Source organism: Somniosus microcephalus, chromosome 3 (genome assembly GCF_052327205.1).
Source record: "Somniosus microcephalus isolate GS21.2 chromosome 3, FLI_Smic_1.0, whole genome shotgun sequence".
NCBI classification, from domain to species: Eukaryota; Metazoa; Chordata; class Chondrichthyes; order Squaliformes; family Somniosidae; genus Somniosus; species Somniosus microcephalus.
The window spans coordinates 42074599-42092282 of NC_140989.1; the positions used below are offsets into that span (position 1 = coordinate 42074599).

At 50.3% G+C, this 17684-nt stretch overlaps 1 long non-coding RNA gene and 1 pseudogene across 1 annotated transcript in view; one reads left to right on the plus strand and one right to left on the minus strand.

Moving 5' to 3' along the window:
- Positions 1–17684, plus strand: part of LOC147121004 (uncharacterized) — a 504333-nt gene that overhangs the window by 95723 nt on the left and 390926 nt on the right. The window lies entirely within an intron of this gene.
- Positions 1–17684, minus strand: part of LOC147121005 (transmembrane protease serine 11E-like) — a 43417-nt pseudogene that overhangs the window by 5889 nt on the left and 19844 nt on the right.

Below are 17684 nucleotides of genomic sequence, written 5' to 3' on the forward strand. Positions count from 1 at the left end.
GAACCTGTAAACTGATTCCACTGAGAGTATGTTTGTAAACTGTTATATGACGTTGACTCCATTGAGAGTATATCTGTAAATTGTTATATGACGTTGACTCCATCGAGAGTATATCTGCAAACTGTTTATATAAAGTTGAAGATTGTATGTTTAACGGGATTCTGTAAGTAATAAGCTAGGAAGGGAGGAGTGTTGTGTATGTAACCGTTTACCTTTAAGGGAACTATAGAATGTAACCGTTCGCCTTTAAGAGCACTACTTTAGGGTGGCACTATCTATTGGCTCATGTATACTGTAATACCGATAGTGACCACACCAGTATATAAGGGTTGTGATACGTTAACTAGGGCAGAATCGCCCGAGCCTCTGAATAGTAAAGACGTGTTTTATTTTGTTAACAGTGGAGTCTGTGATTATTTATAATACAACCCACAGACTTAACAGGATGTTTAGTGTAAGGCCCATGCTCTCGTACGCTTCGGTGAAGGTGTTGACAATGGTTTGGAGTTCGACCTCCGAGTGAGTGCAGACGCAAGCGTCATGTGGATACTGTAATTCGACGACAGAGGATTGGACGACCTTGGATCTGGACTGGAGGCGACGGAGGTTGAACAGTTTCCCGTTTGTTCTGTAAATTAGCTCCACTCCAGCGGGGAGCTTACTGAGGGTGAGATGGAGCATTGCAGCAAGGAAGATCTGAATATCAAGAGGGATGTATAAGAGGTGGTACTGCCTGTTCAGCAACCCTGCGAAAGTCCAATTTCTCCCCCAAAGGGTTGGTCCACATTAAGCAGCGAAGTCACTTGAAAAGGCTACTCGCCACCATTTGCACTTGATCTGCCTACTGACCTGTTAGTGACCTATAGATTCACCTGAAGAACGCCCGTTTTTCAGGTGCTACCCCCAAGATGGCGGGCAGGAAGAGCACGCGCATTTCCGGCTGGAAGTGCGCTGCCTATCATATTTTAAAAGCAAAAAAAAAATCCTTGTTAAGTGCCCACACAGGAATTTGGCATATATGCAAATAAGAGGTGTTATTAATGCCTGTTTGAGGCCCCTAATACAAGCTTCATTTTTACTCTGGAAAACCATGCCTTGGGACTACCTGTTACCAACAAGGTAAGTTTTTGAAAAATACTTAGTTAAATGTGGAGCCTACTCCTCCTGAACCTTATTTAAAGAAGATTCCCATCCCCCCGATCACCGCCCTACCCACCTCTCCGATCTCCGCCCTCCCCACCTCTCCGATCACCGCCCCTACCCACCTCTCCGATCACCGCCCTCCCCACCTCTCCGATCACCGCCCTCCCCACCTCTCCGATCGCCGCCCCCACCCACCTCTCCGATCAGCGCCCTACCCACCTCTCCGATCACCGCCCTACCCACCTCTCCGATCTCCACCCTACCCACCTCTCCGATCACCGCCCTCCCCAAACCTCCGATCACCGCCCTCACCAAACCTCCAATCACCGCCCTACCCACCTCTCCAATCACCGCCCTACCCACCTCTCCGATCACCACCCCTACCCACCTCTCTGATCGCCGCCCTACCCACCTCTCCGATCGCCGCCCTACCCACCTCTCCGATCACCGCCCTACCCACCTCTCCAATCACCGCCCTACCCACCTCTCCAACCACCGCCCTACCCACCTCTCTGATCGCCGCCCTACCCACCTCTCCGATCGCCGCCCTACCCACCTCTCCGATCATCGCCCCTACCCACCTCTCCGATCTCCGCCCTCCCCACCTCTCTGATCACCGCCCCTACCCACCTCTCCGATCGCCGCCCTACCCACCTCTCTGATCGCTGCCCTACCCACCTCTCCGATCACCGCCCTACCCACCTCTCCGATCGGCGCCCTACCCACCTCTCCGATCACCACCCCTACCCACCTCTCCGATCGCCGCCCTACCCACCTCTCCGATGGCCGCCCTACCCACCTCTCCGATCACCGCCCTACCCACCTCTCCGATCGCCGCCCTACCCACCTCTCCAATCACCGCCCCTACCCACCTCTCCGATCACCGCCCTACCCACCTCTCCAATCACTGCCCTACCCACCTCTCCGAGCGCCGCCCTACCCACCTCGCCGATCACCGCCCCTACCCACCTCTCCGATCACCGCCCTACCCACCTCTCCGATCACCGCCCTACCCACCTCTCCGATCGCCGCCCTACCCACCTCTCCAATCACCGCCCCTACCCACCTCTCCGATCGCCGCCCTACCCACCTCTCCGATCGCTGCCCTACCCACCTCTCCGATCGCCGCCCTACCCACCTCTCCGATCGCCACCCTACCCACCTCTCCGATCGCTGCCCTACCTACCTCTGCGATCACTGCCCTACCCACCTCTCCGATCACCGCCCTACCCACCTCTCCGATCACCGCCCTACCCACCTCTCCGATCGCCGCCCTCCCCAAACCTCCGATCGCCGCCCTCCCCAAACCTCCGATCACCGCCTTCCCCAAACCTCCGATCGCCGCCCTCCCAAAACCTCCGATCAGCGCCCTCCCCAAACCACCGATCACCGCCCTCCCAAAACCTCTGATCACCGCCCTCCCCAAACCACCGATCACCGCCCTCCCCAAACCTCCGATCGCCGCCCTCCCCAAACCTCCGATCACCGCCTTCCCCAAACCTCCGATCCCTGCCTTCCCCAAATCTCCGATCGCCGCCCTCCCCAAACCTCCAATCGCCGCCCTCCCCAAACCTCCGATCGCCGCCCTCCCCAAACCTCCGATCGCCGCCCTCCCCAAACCTCCGATCACCGCCTTCCCCAAACCTCCGATCACTGCCCTCCCCAAACCTCCGATCACCGCCCTCCCCAAACCTCCGATCACCGCCTTCCCCAAACCTCCGATCACCGCCCTCCCCAAACCTCCGATCTCTACCCTCCCCAAACCTCCGATCACCACCCTCCCCAAACCTCCGATCGCCGCCTTCCCCAAACCTCCGATCGCCGCCCTCCCCAAACCTCCGATCGCCGCCCTCCCCAAACCTCCGATCGCCGCCCTCCCCAAACCTCCGATCGCTGCCCTCCCAAACCTGCGATCGCCGCCCTCCCCAAACCTCCGATCACCGCCCTCCCCAAACCTCCGATCGCCGCCCTCCCCAAACCTCCGATCGCCGCCCTCCCCAAACCTCCGATCGCCGCCCTCCCCAAACCTCCGATCGCCGCCCTCCCCATACCTCCGATCTCCGCCCTCCCCAAACCTCCGATCACCGCCCTCCCCAAACCTCCGATCGCCGCCCTCCCCAAACCTCCGATCGCCGCCCTCCCCAAACCTCCGATCGCCGCCCTCCCCACCTCTCTGATCACCGCCCCTACCCACCTCTCCGATCACCGCCCCTGCCCACCTCTCCGATCACCACCCACCTCTCCGATCGCCGCCCTACCCACCTCTCCAATCACTGCCCCTACCCACCTCTCCAATCGCCGCCCTACCCACCTCTCCGATCTCCGCCCTCCCCACCTCTCTGATCACCACCCCTACCCACCTCTCCGATCTCCGCCCTACCCACCTCTCCAATCACCGCCCTCCCCACCTCTCTGATCACCGCCCCTACCCACCTCTCCAATCACCGCCCTACCCACCTCTCGGATCGCTGCCCTACCCACCTCTCCGATCACCGCCCTACCCACCTCTCCGATCACCGCCCTACCCACCTCTCCGATCACCGCCCTACCCACCTCTCCGATCACCGCCCTACCCACCTCTCCGATCACCGCCCTACCCACCTCTCCGATCACCGCCCCTACCCACCTCTCTGATCACCGCCCTACCCACCTCTCTGATCACCGCCCTACCCACCTCTCCGATCACCGCCCCTACCCACCTCTCCGATCACCGCCCTACCCACCTCTCTGATCACCGCCCTACCCACCTCTCCGATCGCCGCCCTCCCCAAACCTCCGATCACCGCCCTCCCCAAACCTCCGATCACCGCCCTCCCCAAACCTCCGATCACCGCCCTCCCCAAACCTCCGATCACCGCCCTCCCCAAACCTCCGATCACCGCCCTCCCCAAACCTCCGATCACCGCCCTCCCCAAACCTCCGATCACCGCCCTCCACAAACCTCCGATCGCCGCCCTCCCCAAACCTCCGATCGCTGCCCTCCCCAAACCTCCGATCGCCATAACAGGGCTCTTACAAAATAATAACAGGATTGAGCAGTCAACACGGATTTATGAAAAGGAAATCGTGTTTGACGAATCTGTTAGAGTTTTTTGACGTTGTAACTAGCAGAATAGATAAGGGAGAACCAGTGGATGTGGTATATTTGGATTTTCAGAAGGCATTCGATAAGGTGCCACGCAAGAGCTTATTAAACAAAATTAGGGCTCATGGGATTGGGTGTAATATACTAGCATGGTTTGAGGATTGGTTAACGGACAGAAAACAGAGAGTAGGAATAAATGGGTCATTTTTGAATTGGCAGGCTGTAACTAACGGGCTACCGCAAGGATCAGTGCTTGGGCCTCAGCTATTTACAATCTATGTCAATGATTTGGATGAGGGGGCCAAATGTAATATTACCAAGTTTGCTGATGATACAAAGCTGGGTGGGAATGTAAGTTGTGAGGAGGATGCAAAGGGGCTTCAAGGGGATATAGACAGGCTAAGTGAGTGGACAAGAACATGGCAAATGTGATATAATGTGGAGAAATGTGAGGTTATCCACTTTGGTAGGAAAAATATAAAAGCAGAGTTTTTTAAATGATGAGAGAATGGGAAATGTTGGTGTTCAGAGGGACCTGGGTGTCCTTGTACACGAATCGCTGAAAGTTAACATGCAGGTACAGCAAGCAATTAGGAAAACAACTGGTATGTTGGCCTTTATTACAAGAGGATTTGCGTATAAGAGTAAAGATGTCTTACTGCAATTATATAGGGCCCTGGTGAGACCACACCTGGAGTATTGTGTACAGTTTTGGTCTCCTTACCGAAGGAAGGATATACTCACCATAGAGGGAGTGCAACGAAGGTTCACCAGACTGATTCCTGGGATGGCAGGACTGTCATATGAGGAGAGGTTGGGTTGACTAGGCGTGTAATCAATAGAATTTAGAAGAATGAGAGGGGATCTCATTGAAACGTATAAAGTTCTGACAGGACTAGACAGACTGGATGCAGGGAAGATGTTTCCCCTGGCTGGAGGGTCTAGAACGAAGGGTCACAGTCTCAGGATACGAGGTAGGACATTTAGGACTGAGATGAGGAGAAATTTCTTCACTCAGAGGGTGGTGAACCTGTGGGATTCTCTACCACAGAAGGTTGTGGAGGCCAAGTCACTGAATATATTTAAGGAGACAGTTAGATTTCTAGACACAAAAGGCGTCAAGGGTTATGGGGAGAGAGCAGGAATATGGTATTGAGATAGAGGATCAGCCATGATCATATTGAATGGCGGAGCAGGCTCGAAGGGCCGAATGGCCTACTCCTGCTCCTATTTTTCTATGTTCTATGTTTCTAACTGAGAAGAGGAAAAATTTCTTCACTCAGAGGGTGGTGAATCTTTGGAATTCTCTACCCCAGCGGGCTGTGGAGGCTCAGTCGTTGAGTATATTCAAGACAGAGATCGATAGATTTTTGAATATTAAGGGAATCAAGGGATATGGGGATAGTGCAGGAAAGTGGAGTTGAGATAGAAGATCAGCCCCTCCCCCCCCCCGATAACCCCCTCCCCACCCCCCGATCACCGCCCCTCCCCACCCCGATCACCCACCACCCCGATCACAGTCCCTGCCCACCCCCGATCACACCCACTCCCCACCCGATCACCCCGCTCCCCACCTGATCACCCCCCTCCCCACCCGATCACCCCCCTCCCCCCGATCACCCCCCCGATCACCCCCCTACCCCCGATCACTCCGCTCCCCACCCGATCATCCCCCGATCACCCCCTCCCCTCGATCACCCCCCTACCCCTCCGATCAGCCCCCTCCCCAACCGATCACCCCCCCTCCCCCCCGATCACCCCCCCGATCACCCCCTACCCACCCAATCATCCCCCGATCACCCCCTCCCCCGATCACCCCCCTGATCACCCCCCTAACCTCCCCCCGATTACCCCCCTCCCCACCCGATCAGCCTCCTCCCCTCCCCCGATCACCCCCTACCCCCGATCATCCTCCTCCCCACCCCCTGATCGCCCCCCCTCCTCCGATCACCTCTCCCCCCCATCACTCCCTCCCCAATCACCCCCTCCCCCCCCGATCACCCCCCTCCTCCCCCCCGATCACCCCCCCTCCCCATCACCACTCCCTCCCCCCGATCACCCACTCCCCCCAATCAGCCCCCTCCCCAACCGATCACCCCCCTCCCCCCCGATCACCCCCTACCCACCCGATCATCCTCCTCCCCTCCCCCGATCACCCCCTACCCCCGGTCATCCTCCTCCCCACCCCCCGATCGCCCCCCCTCCCCCGATCACCTCTCCCCCCCCATCACCCCCTCCCCGATCACCCCCTCCCCCCCGATCACCCCCTCCTCCCCCCGATCATCCCCCCTCCCCATCACCACTCCCTCCCCCCGATCATCCCCTCCCCCCCAATCACCTCCCTCCTCCCCCGATCACCCTCCCCCCCGATCACCCCTCCCCCGATCATCCCCCCTCCCCCATCACCACTCCCTCCCCCCGATCACCCCCTCCCCCCAATCACCTCCCTCCTCCCCCGATCACCCTCCCCCCCGATCACCCCCCTCCCCCGATCATCCCCCCGATCACCCCCCTTCCCCGATCACCCTCTCCTCCCTCCGATCACTCCCCGAACACTCCCCTCCGCCGATCACCCTCTCCTCCCGCCGATCACCTCCCGAACACTCACCTCCCCCCGATCACCCCCTCCCCCCGCACACCCCCCTCCGATCACCCCCTCCCCCCAATCAATTCAATTCAATTCAATTCAAATCGCTTTATTGGCATGACAAGGTACATCTTATGTTGCCAAAGCATCGAAAAACATTCATGGTTGAACACATAAATACAGATCTATCCATACAGTGTATAAACAGATATATCCCTGAGTGTATAAATATACATTCATATAATTTGTATATACTCGTTTCTTATATTTAGTGGTTGTCCCTCTGTTTATGGCAAGCTGTAACATAGTGTGCCGCTAAGGTTACACAATTTCTCTCTTCCCCTAGTAGAAATGGGAGTTTTTGGTCCTCATTCAAATTTCTGAATTCCGGGCGTATTTTTGTGAATTTTGGGTAGAAATTCTCCCTTGTGCCCTGATATTTTCTACAAGCTGTGAGGAAGTGCATCTCTGTCTCCACCACTCCCTGACTGCAGTGAGAGCATATCCTGTCCTCTCTTGGTAGCCGGGTCTGCCTGTGTCTACCTTTTTCGATCGCCAGGCTATGTTCACTAAGTCTGTACATTGTCAAGGTTTTTCTCAGTTTGCTATCCTTTACCATGGTCAGGTAATCAGCCATGTTGTATTGTCTGTTTAGGGCCAAGTAGCAATTGAGTTTGTTTTGGGTTTTTGTTGTTTCTGCCCAATATGACAGATATTTTTCCTTTTGCTTAGTGACGATTGTGTTGGGTCGAATTCTTTGTGTTACGCTGTCACTGTCCTGGGGCTGGTTATTGTTAGTAGTGTTCGTAGTTACTTCACTGAGTCCCAGGACTAGTTGACTGAGGGTATTCTTCTTTATGGTCCTCTCTTGGCATTTCAGGGCTTCGTAATGATAGCAGTGGGGGTTGCTCATTTTTAGGTGTTTCCAAAATTTGGTGGCTCTTTTTTGGATAGTGATTATTAATGGATATTGGCCTAGTTCTGCCCTGCATGCATTGTTTACGGTTTTCCTTTGAGTCCGGAGGATACTTTTACAGAATTCTGCATGTAGGATCTCAATTGGGTGTTTGTCCCATTTTGCAAATTCTTGTTCTGTTAGCGGTCCCCACACCTCACTGCCATAGAGTGCAATTGGTTCAACTACTGATTTAAAAATTTTGAGCCAAATGCTAATTGGGATTTCTATTTGGATTGATTTTTTAATGGCATAGAAAGCCCTTCTTGCTTTCTCTTTCAGTTCATTCACAGCCAGATGAAAATTTCTCGTAGAACTGATATTTAAGCCCAAGTATGTGTAGTTAGCGGTTTGTTCAATTTTGGTTGTTCCTAGTGTGAAATTTATTTTGGGTCCCTGATGGCTGGATCTTTGCTGGAACACAAGGACTTTGGTTTTTTGGGGATTTATTGTCAGGGCCCAGGTCTGGCAGAACGACTCCAGCAGATCCAGGTTCTGCTGTAGACCCTCCTTAGTTGGTGACAGCAGAACCAGGTCATCTGCATAGAGGAGGAATTTAACCTTGGATTCATATAGGATGAGGCCGGGTGCTGTAGATTGTTCAAGTAGTTTTGCCAATTCATTTATGTAAATATTAAAGAGTGTCAGTGAGATGGGTGAGCCCTGCGTCACCCCCCGCCCCTGTGGGAAGTATTTTGTTTGTTTGTCTCCAATTTTAACTGCACATTTATTGTTTGTATACATTCATTTAATTACATCATATGTTTCTCCCCCTACCCCGCTTTCGATAAGTTTCAGGAATAGACCGTCGTGCCAGATGGAATCGAAAGCCTTCTGGAAATCTATAAAGCATGCGTAGATTTTGCTTTTGTTTTGATGAACATGTTTGTCAATTAGGGTCTGTAGGGTGAAGATATGATCTGATGTTCTATAGTTTGGCAGGAATCCAATTTGGCTTTTACTCAAGACATTGTGCTCCTCAAGGAAGTTTATAAGTCTTTTGTTTATGATACTACAGAATACCTTCCCCAGGTTACTGTTTACACAGATGCCTCGATAGTTATTTGGGTCGACTTTGTCCCCACTTTTGTATATGGGCGTTATGAGTCCTTTGTTCCAGATATCAGGGAAGTAACCGACACTCAGAACCAAGTTGAAGAGTTTTAGGATAGCCAGTTTCATTTTATCGTCTGTGTGTTTAATCATCTCGCTTAGTATGCCGTCTACACCGCAAGCTTTTCCTGGTCGCAGGTCCTTGAGTTTTTCAAATAGTTCTTTTTCTGTTATTATGGAGTCTAGCGGGTTTTGGTTATCTTTTATGGCCATTTCGAGCTTTTCCAGTTTTTTGCATATTTGGTGTTGCTCTGGCCTTAGTGTGTTTTTCTGGTATAATTTTTCAAAGTGGTTTTCCCATGTGTCTCCATTTTGAATGGCCAATTCGTCGTGTTGTTTTTTGTGTAATGTATTCCAGTTGTCCCAGAAACAATTGGAATCAATGGATTCCTCAATGGAGCTGAGTGTATTCTTAATATACTGTTCTTTTTTGGTTCTGAGTGTGTTTCTGTATTGTGTTAGTGTCTGACAATAAGTAAGGCGTAATTCCTTGTTTTCTGGTTGTCTGTGTTTTTGGTTTGATATTTTTCTAAGTTTTTTCCTCATGTTATGGCAATCTGGGTCAAACCATTTTTCATAGTTTTTTGTTTTGGGTTTGTTCTTGCGAGCTTTCAAGTTTGACCTTGTTGCCAAATTATCAAAAATATTATTTAGGTTATTCACTGCCTGGTTTACGCCTTCTTTATTGTGAGTGTATATGTTTTCCAGAAAGGTGTCCAAGAGAGCTTGAGTTGATTGATTGCTAATTGCTTTCTGGTATTTTTCCGTGCTGTTTTTGGCCCATCTGTACGATTTTTTGGTGTTGTACAGCTTACTGGGTTGTGTTTCTGTGTTGGTTGTTTCTGTCTTTTTAAGATACATAGTAATTTGACTGTGGTCTGACAGTGTTGTTTGTGGTTTGACTGTGAATGCTCTGAAAGAGGATGGGTCCAAATCCGTAATCATATAGTCTACGGTGCTACAGCCAAGAGGTGAGCAATAGGTCGATCTTCCTAGGAGGTCTCCCATGAACCTACCATTGACAATGTACAGACCCAGGCTTCGACAGAGCTGCAGGAAATGTTTTCCGTTAGTATTTGTCTGTTTGTCGCAGTTATGCCTGTATGGATGGGAAGGGATATCGAAGTGGTTATTCCCGAATATGTAATTGTTTCCCTGATTATTGGTGAAGTCTGGTTCTTCGCCAGTTCTTGAATTGAGGTCACCACAGATCAACACGTTCCCCTGGGCCTGGAATTGGATAATCTCCCTCTCAATGTTGGAGAAGGTGTCCTCTTTAAAGTATGGGGATTCCATTGGGGGGATATAGAGTGCGCAAATGAAAACATCTTGAGTGTTAGAGATAATCCCCCTCTCAATTTTGAGCCACATGTGGTTTTCGCCCTTTTTTATAAATTTGATGCAATTCTTAAGCTCTGTTTTAAACCAAATCAGTATGCCTCCAGAGTCTCTGCCTTGGGTTACTCCTGGCAATTTATTGGAGGGGACCACCAGTTCTGTGTACCCTTGGGGACGGCCAGTGTGTCCTTCTCCTCTATACCAAGTTTCCTGTAAAATGATAATATCCAGATCTTTAGTTTCATCTATGAACTCTGGGGTCCTACTCTTCACGTCGCGCACCGAAGAGCGTATACCTTGGATATTCCAGGTCGAAATATATAAGGATTTCATGTTAAGTTTGGTCTTTTACTATGATAGGTTAAAGAATGATATGTGTTTGTCGTGTCTAAATGGGGGGAAAAAAGATCATCTCAATTGTCTATAAATGCTAATACTACTTGGTTACAACTCTTTCTAGTAACTAGTCCTTAATTTTTTTTTTTTCATTTTCTGATCCATAAGGCGGAAGTAGATGCTGCTGCACATCTGCCTAGTGTCTCTTAATGGATTGTCTCTGCCTGAGGTATTGCGTACGCCCTGTGCATCTCTCCCTCTGTCTGGCTGGGGGCGGTCCTGTTCCCCTGTACGACAGGAGTGGTGCAGGTCTGATATTTTTGTTGTGCATGGGGATCCTCTCTGGTCCCGGTTGGTGTGGTGGTGGTCTCTGTAGTAGTCCTGGTATGTACCCCGCTGATCTCTGGTGGTCGGGGGGGGGTCCTCCTGGAGTCTGGGTATGGACCCGGCTAAAAGCGACGTCCTTCAGGGCTTTAGCAAAGATCGATATTCATTTCCTGTGGATATGGACGTGGTCGTGAAGACATTCCACATCGAGGGTGGGGTGTTGGGCCAGGTGCACGTTGTGTTTTAATTCACAGTCTCTTGCTATGCTGGCATTTATCTCACGAATTGTTTTGTTGTTAAAGGCTATTCTCGGCAATATTGTGGAAACAGTGATTCTAGTGTTTGGGAATGTATTGCTTGCCTTCTCAATCACTGCTCTGAGCGATGTTGCTACCCCTTTCTGCTGGGCCTTTAGGTCATTTGTGCCAGTGTGTATTATTATATGTTGGGGGGAGCCTAATCGGGTTTTGGTCAGCCATTCCAGGGCTCTGTCTGTTGTTGGGTACCAGATCTTTTTTACTATATGTCTAGGGAAGAGCTTTTTCTCCCATAGAAATTTCCCATTTGAGTCTATGAGTATTACGATGTCAGCCTTTTTGGTGTTTACTGTCTGGTGGCTTTCGCCTGGATTCATAGGTTGTGTGTTGGACTGGGGTGGTCGTGTCTGGTGTGTGCGCTCCTCTTGTGAGCGGCTCGCTTGTGGTTCCACAGTGGTGGGGGAAGACTGAGCTTCAGTATGCTGGTCGGTCTGTGTGGCACCCCCTGTATTGTGTGTCTGCTGCTGTTGTTCAGTGTGGGAGTGCAGCTGTTCAGTCGGGCTCTGTATTGTCTTATCTCTAGCCTCTGGCTGCTGGTCTAATGGTGCTATCTCTCCCCTATGGCTCTCTTTGTTTTTCTGCAGCTCTTTCACCTGATTCCCAAGTAGATTCAGCTCTCTCCTGTATCTCTCCCTCCCTTGCTTTTGTTCATGTTTCAGTTTAAGGACCTCCTCTCTAAGTTTAACCAGCTCTGTCTCCAACTGGTTAAATTTATCCTTTAGTTGTATCTGGCTGTGTGATCCCAGGGTGTGTGTCCGGTCGGCGCTGGAGGGCTCACTCACTTCCTGGCTAGGCTGCTCTTCTCTTGGTGAGCTGGAAGTGGTAGGGGGAGTATGTGTGGCTTCCTCCCTGGTAATTACGCTGGGGTTGGTCAACTGTACCATGTGGCTGTGGGGCCCCGGGGTGAGTGTCTGGTTAGAACTGTGTGGCTCGTTCACCTCCTGACCAGGCTGATTTACTCCTGGTGAGTTGTCAATGGTGGGGGGAGTGCGAGTCGCTTTTTCCCTGTTAGCCACTCTGGGGCTGTTCCTTCCCCTCTCAGTTATTTCTTTCAGTGTCTTGAAGGCCGTTTCAAAGTCGTCGAGGTTGCCTTGCACCAATATTGTTCCGTTATTGTACATGTTGACAGTTGTGGTTGCACTGTCCGGGTCCCCTGGTTTCTTAATTTTCAGTTTGGACCCATTAGCGGTTCTTTCCTGCTTAACCCTGGTATAGTGTGATTTTATTGCTATGATCCAAGCCGCTGGCTGATCTGAGTAAAAAATGAGATTAAACTTTTTCCCGGTGCTGTACCAGTCAGCAAAAAGAGTTTCTGGTTTTGCTCTCAGCTGGTGTTGCTTTAGCGATTTTTTAGCTTTTTTTTTGGTGTTGGGGGGAATCTGGAAGAGTTTGCTCTCAGTGTGCCTCGGGAGCTGCTATGGCTCCTCTGATTCGCTCATTTTTAGTAGTGTAGAGGTAGAAATTATTGTTGACCTTAGAATAAGCTTTTCTGGGTCCCCGGGTTTGGTGTTTCCCTCTCCCGGCTCGCGAACTTTCCCAGGCCCCGGACTCGCTCGCTCTCCAGGCCCTCCCCAGGCCCCGTACTCACTGTCCTGGTCTGCGTCTGGGATTTGCTGTTTCCCGGTGTCTCCCGGCTGCTCCCCTCCCCCTCAGAGGTCTCTGAGCATCTGTCTTGGCCCGGCTCCTCGGGCCTTTCCCTGTCTTCAGGCTCTCTCCCCAGGACCCGTACTCACTGTCTGCGTCTGGGAGCCGCTGCCTCACGGTGCCTTCGGGCTGCTCCCCTCTCCCTCAGAGGTCTCCAGGCCTCTGTCTCGGCCCGGCTCCTCTGGCCTTTCCCTGGTTTACGGTCCTGTGTTCCGGCCGCCGTTCAGGACTCGCGCTCCGACCTCCGCTCTGTCCCCGTGCGGCCTCCGTTGAGTCGCCGCGCTCTGGCCGCTGTTCTGGCCCCGTGCGGCCTCCGTTGAGTCACCGCGCTCCGACCTCCGCTCTGTCCCCGTGCGGCCTCCGTTGAGTCGCCGCGCTCCGACCTCCGCTCTGTCCCCGTGCGGCCTCCGTTGAGTCGCCGCGCTCTGGCCGCTGTTCTGGCCCCGTGCGGCCTCCGTTGAGTCGCCGCGCTCCGACCTCCGCTCTGTCCCCGTGCAGCCTCCGTTGAGTCGCCGCGCTCCGGCCGCTGTTCTGGCCCCGTGCGGCCGCTGTTCGGATTCTTCCTTGGTCTGTATATTCCTCTCCTTCTTCTGTCTTTTTGCTTTGGCTTTTCTTTCTGTTTTCTGCTTTCCTCTGGGTTTTTTGGGGGTTTTTTCGGGTCCTGTCTTTGGCGCTCTTTTTTTTTTTGCGGCCTTTTTCTTCTTTTCTTTCTGTGCTTAAACTAAGTTAAACTAACCTTAAACTTAAACTAGACTAAACTAAACTAAACTGATCACCCCCTTCCCCGATCACCCCCTCCTCCCTCCGATCACCCCCGAATACTCCCCTCCCCCCCAATCACCCCCTCCCCCTGTACACCCCCCTCCGATCAGCCCCTCCCCCTGTACACCCCCCTCCGATCACCCCCTCCCCCGATCACCCCCTCCCCCCAAACACACCCCTCCCCCCATCATCCCCGCCGATCACCCCCCGATCACTGACCCTCCCCCCTGATCTTCCCCCCCAATCACCCCCTCCTCCCAATCACCCCCCCTCCCCGCCCCTCGATCACTGTCCCGCTCCACTTTCCCAATTGACGCCCATTTCCCCCTCCCTCCCTCTCGATCTCCCCCGGGCCTGCGATCTACCTCCACCCTTGCTTCCTATCTCCCCCAGACCCAGCTTCTAATTTCCCTCTGCTGGCCTCTAATCTACATTCTCCCTAATCTTTGACCTACTGACCCCTCAGCCTTCGACCTACCCCTCGGCCTCCGATCTCCCCCCCTCCACCCACACGTTCCGTTCATTTCATCCCCACCCTCTGGCCTCCGTTTCCCCTCCCATGAAGGTATCATCTGAAATACTTCCTAGGGATAGTTGTATGAAATCATACTCCTGCTCACATTGGCATTCCCTGGTCTGCATTCATCATGAAGCAATTACAGTTGAGAGGTGACCTATCCTTAGGCTATGCTCTAAAGCAGCAGTAAGCAAGGAGAGCTTGTCAGTCCCTCCCCATTCTTTACAATCCTTTTTATCCTGGGACCTTAATGAGCCTTTGCACATTTCGTGATGAGGGTTCCTAATCCACTTCATTCTGAATGTTGTACTGAGCTGTGCCAGGTGCGAAAGGCCTCATAAGACATGGGTTGGGTGGTGTGTTCCCTATCACTAGTACACGGACCTTGTTTCGTGCCTCCATTTTGAATTTCCTTTCAGCTTATTTTTGCCTGACATTTCTCTTCCTCCTCTTCCCTGAGACTTGCAGAAGTCAACAAATATTTAAAATTAATTTTCAGCATTAATAAGATCTGGAAGATTGAGGGGTCACCTGCTCGAGGTGTTTAAAACGTTGAAAGGATGCGACGGGGTAGATACAAGGAAAGGATTTCCTCTGATGGGGAAATCAAGAATGAGGGGGCATAATTTGTAAAATGAGAGCTAGGCCATTTAGGAGAGAATTCAGGAAGCACTTTTTCACAAAAAGGGCAGTAGAGTTCTGGAATTCCCACCCCCAAAAGGATGCAGCTGCTGGGATAATTGGAGCTTTCAAGACAGAGAGTGATAGATTTTTTGTGAGCTAAGGGTATCGAGGAATGTGGAGCTAAGACGGGTAAATTGAGTTGAGGTTTATTTCTAAACAAGCACGTCTCTTTAAATTTGAGCTGCTCACTAGATTTTCTCCAACCCCACGAGGCTCGCTCCTGGTGCAAGGCCAAGCTGCGCGGGGAGCTCATGCTAATTATTCAAATGAACTGACCCTAAATTGTGAGCAATCAGCTCCAAGTACTTTCGATTAGCTTTGCAGCGGCAGTTGACCTATACCAGCTTCCATTTCATTGGATTTGCAAAATCCTTTGTCTGTTGATGAAAATTACTTGAAGACTCTTAGTAACGAGTAAGTGACATCAAAGGAGAAAGAAGTGAGAAAATTGGGCTTCTAATTTAAAAATAAATCTAAATGTTGGTGTCTGGTTGATATTTTAAACAGGACAATGTGATCTACATTGGACACAAGACAACTCTACCTGAATGGTACTTTGTGGGTTTCTTGGGAATTAACTTGTAAAAACTGATCGCAGGATGTGGAGTAATAATACTCCGCATGCAATTCAACCAGCAAAGTAAACATATCTGTTGTTTGTCTCTGCACAGAATGGATGTGCTTTTTGGCCTGACAAGTGCCTGTTTAGCTTTTCTTTTCAGATATGGTGTCGTGGGAGGAATTGGGTTGGTGAGATAGGGATCCCACATTTCAAATTCTGTTTCCAGACAATTTTGAAGAGGCTGTGAGGTGGAGAATGAAGAGCACATGGGGATTTCATTTCAGATGTGTCTGCCTGTAATCCCGCACTGCTGCTGGGACCAGTTCGCTCTCCGACGCTTACCCAGATGACGAAGGCAGAGGAGGGATTGAGGATAGGTTGTCCGATTGTTATGGGCCACCAAGGTTTACACCGTTGGACAAAGGGCTCTTCACACAGGAAGACATCGGTGGTGTTCAATGAATGATTTTTTTGGAAAAGGTGTCAGAAAATCATTGTATCACAGAGCACAACAGACCCAATTAACTGAGTATAGCATGCCTGGCCCAGGAGGAATGTCTCTTCTGAAGGCTGGAAGTCAGCCCATAATCAAAGACATAGAGGCAAAGAGACGTGGGATTGTCAATTTAATTCACCAAGGTGTAAGTGAACAAAAGCAGTCTTGAAATCTGTAGCAGCATCAATCTTCATTTTTTTACACTTTGCAACTGGCAGCTAAGCATAAAATTGAAATAGTTCATTACCACATTACATAGTCTTTTAAAAAAGATTTTCAACAGTGGTTTATACTTATCTTTGTAAAAATATTTGTATCCCATGTCCAAGAATATATCTTATTGCACATCATAAATGTACCATCTCATTTGTTCTACTGCACCCATCTACACTACTGTGTTCGTGTGTAGTGTGATGTTACATATACAATTCAGGATGGCCGAGCAGTCAAAGGCGCTGTGTTCAGGTTGCAGTCTCCCCTGTTGGCGTGGGTTTGAATCCCACTTTTGACATTTAATCCTTCACATATACATTAGCCCATATTTTCCGATCGCAGGCCTCCCGCGGGCGGAGGCCTGCCATCTGGAAAAATCTGCGCCCTTACCTGAGGGCTCCCGGGACACACACGCTTCCACTCCTGGGCCTCACCAAACTTGAAGTGTGCAGGGCCTACGTATCCCAGGGGCGCATGTAGTTCGCAGCGTCCCTGGGATCCCTGGAAGACCTGTCAAATATATGAATGGAGATTAATGAAAAAACATTGTAATACTTTAAGTAAATTAATTTTTTAAAAATCACATTTTTAAAATGACTTGAAATTACAATAAATTAAGTATTTTAAACAAAAATTTTATTTTTTGAAAAAATAATTAAAGATTTTTACGGGGCTAAAAATAAACTTACCTTTTTTAAAGTATTTTTAAATGGTAAATCAGTGAAAACATTTTTTTTACTTTTTTCAACTCTTATCCTGGTAAAAGCAGGCCTTACGCCTGCTTTTACCAGGCGTAAGAATTGTAAGGGTTTTCTGCGATGTCCCTACGGGTGGGTACACAGCGCGTACACACCCGTAGGGATCGGAATATCTGGGACACTATACTTACCTTCACCTTCTCACCAGAGCTGTCAACAGCAAGGAACTAAATATGAGATTTATATCAAAAAGAGGATGATTAATATCCATTCAAATAAGTAGACCTCTGTTTATTTTCAGGACTGGGACATGTCAAAAGAGATCTCACTTTTGAACCAAAACTAGTGCTGCTCAGTTGTGTATAGCTTACATATCAAGATAATACTAACTATTACGAACTAACTAATACTAACTACCCTGGTTTTATTGCATTCTTTCATTTCGAGATGTCGCCATAGTTTCAATAAATGATGGCAATAATGCAAAGCTGTACATTCGCAGTCATTAGTTTTAAGCTATTAAAAATTTAATAAGAAACAGTTAGCATGCACTCAGAAGAGAAGATCGTGTCTGTTGAAACTTCTTTGAGAAAGTTAGAGATAAAATAGATATTATAGTTTATTTGGGCCTTCTGAAGGCTTCCGACAAAGTTTCACAAGAAGACTCCTAATTAAACTAAAAGCCATGGGAATCTATGGTAAAAAAAAGAACTGGATAAAAAAGCTGAGAGTGTAATGTCGGATTGGCGTCAGTGTTGTTGGGTGGAGTCCCTCAGGGGCTAGTGCTGGGGCTCCAGTTGTTTCTAGGATACGATAATAATTGGCTGTCAAAAATATTTGTAAGCCTGTGTCATTTGCTGATGGCTGTTTAACTGGAGGGCAAGTGAATCCAGGAGTGGTTTGAGGG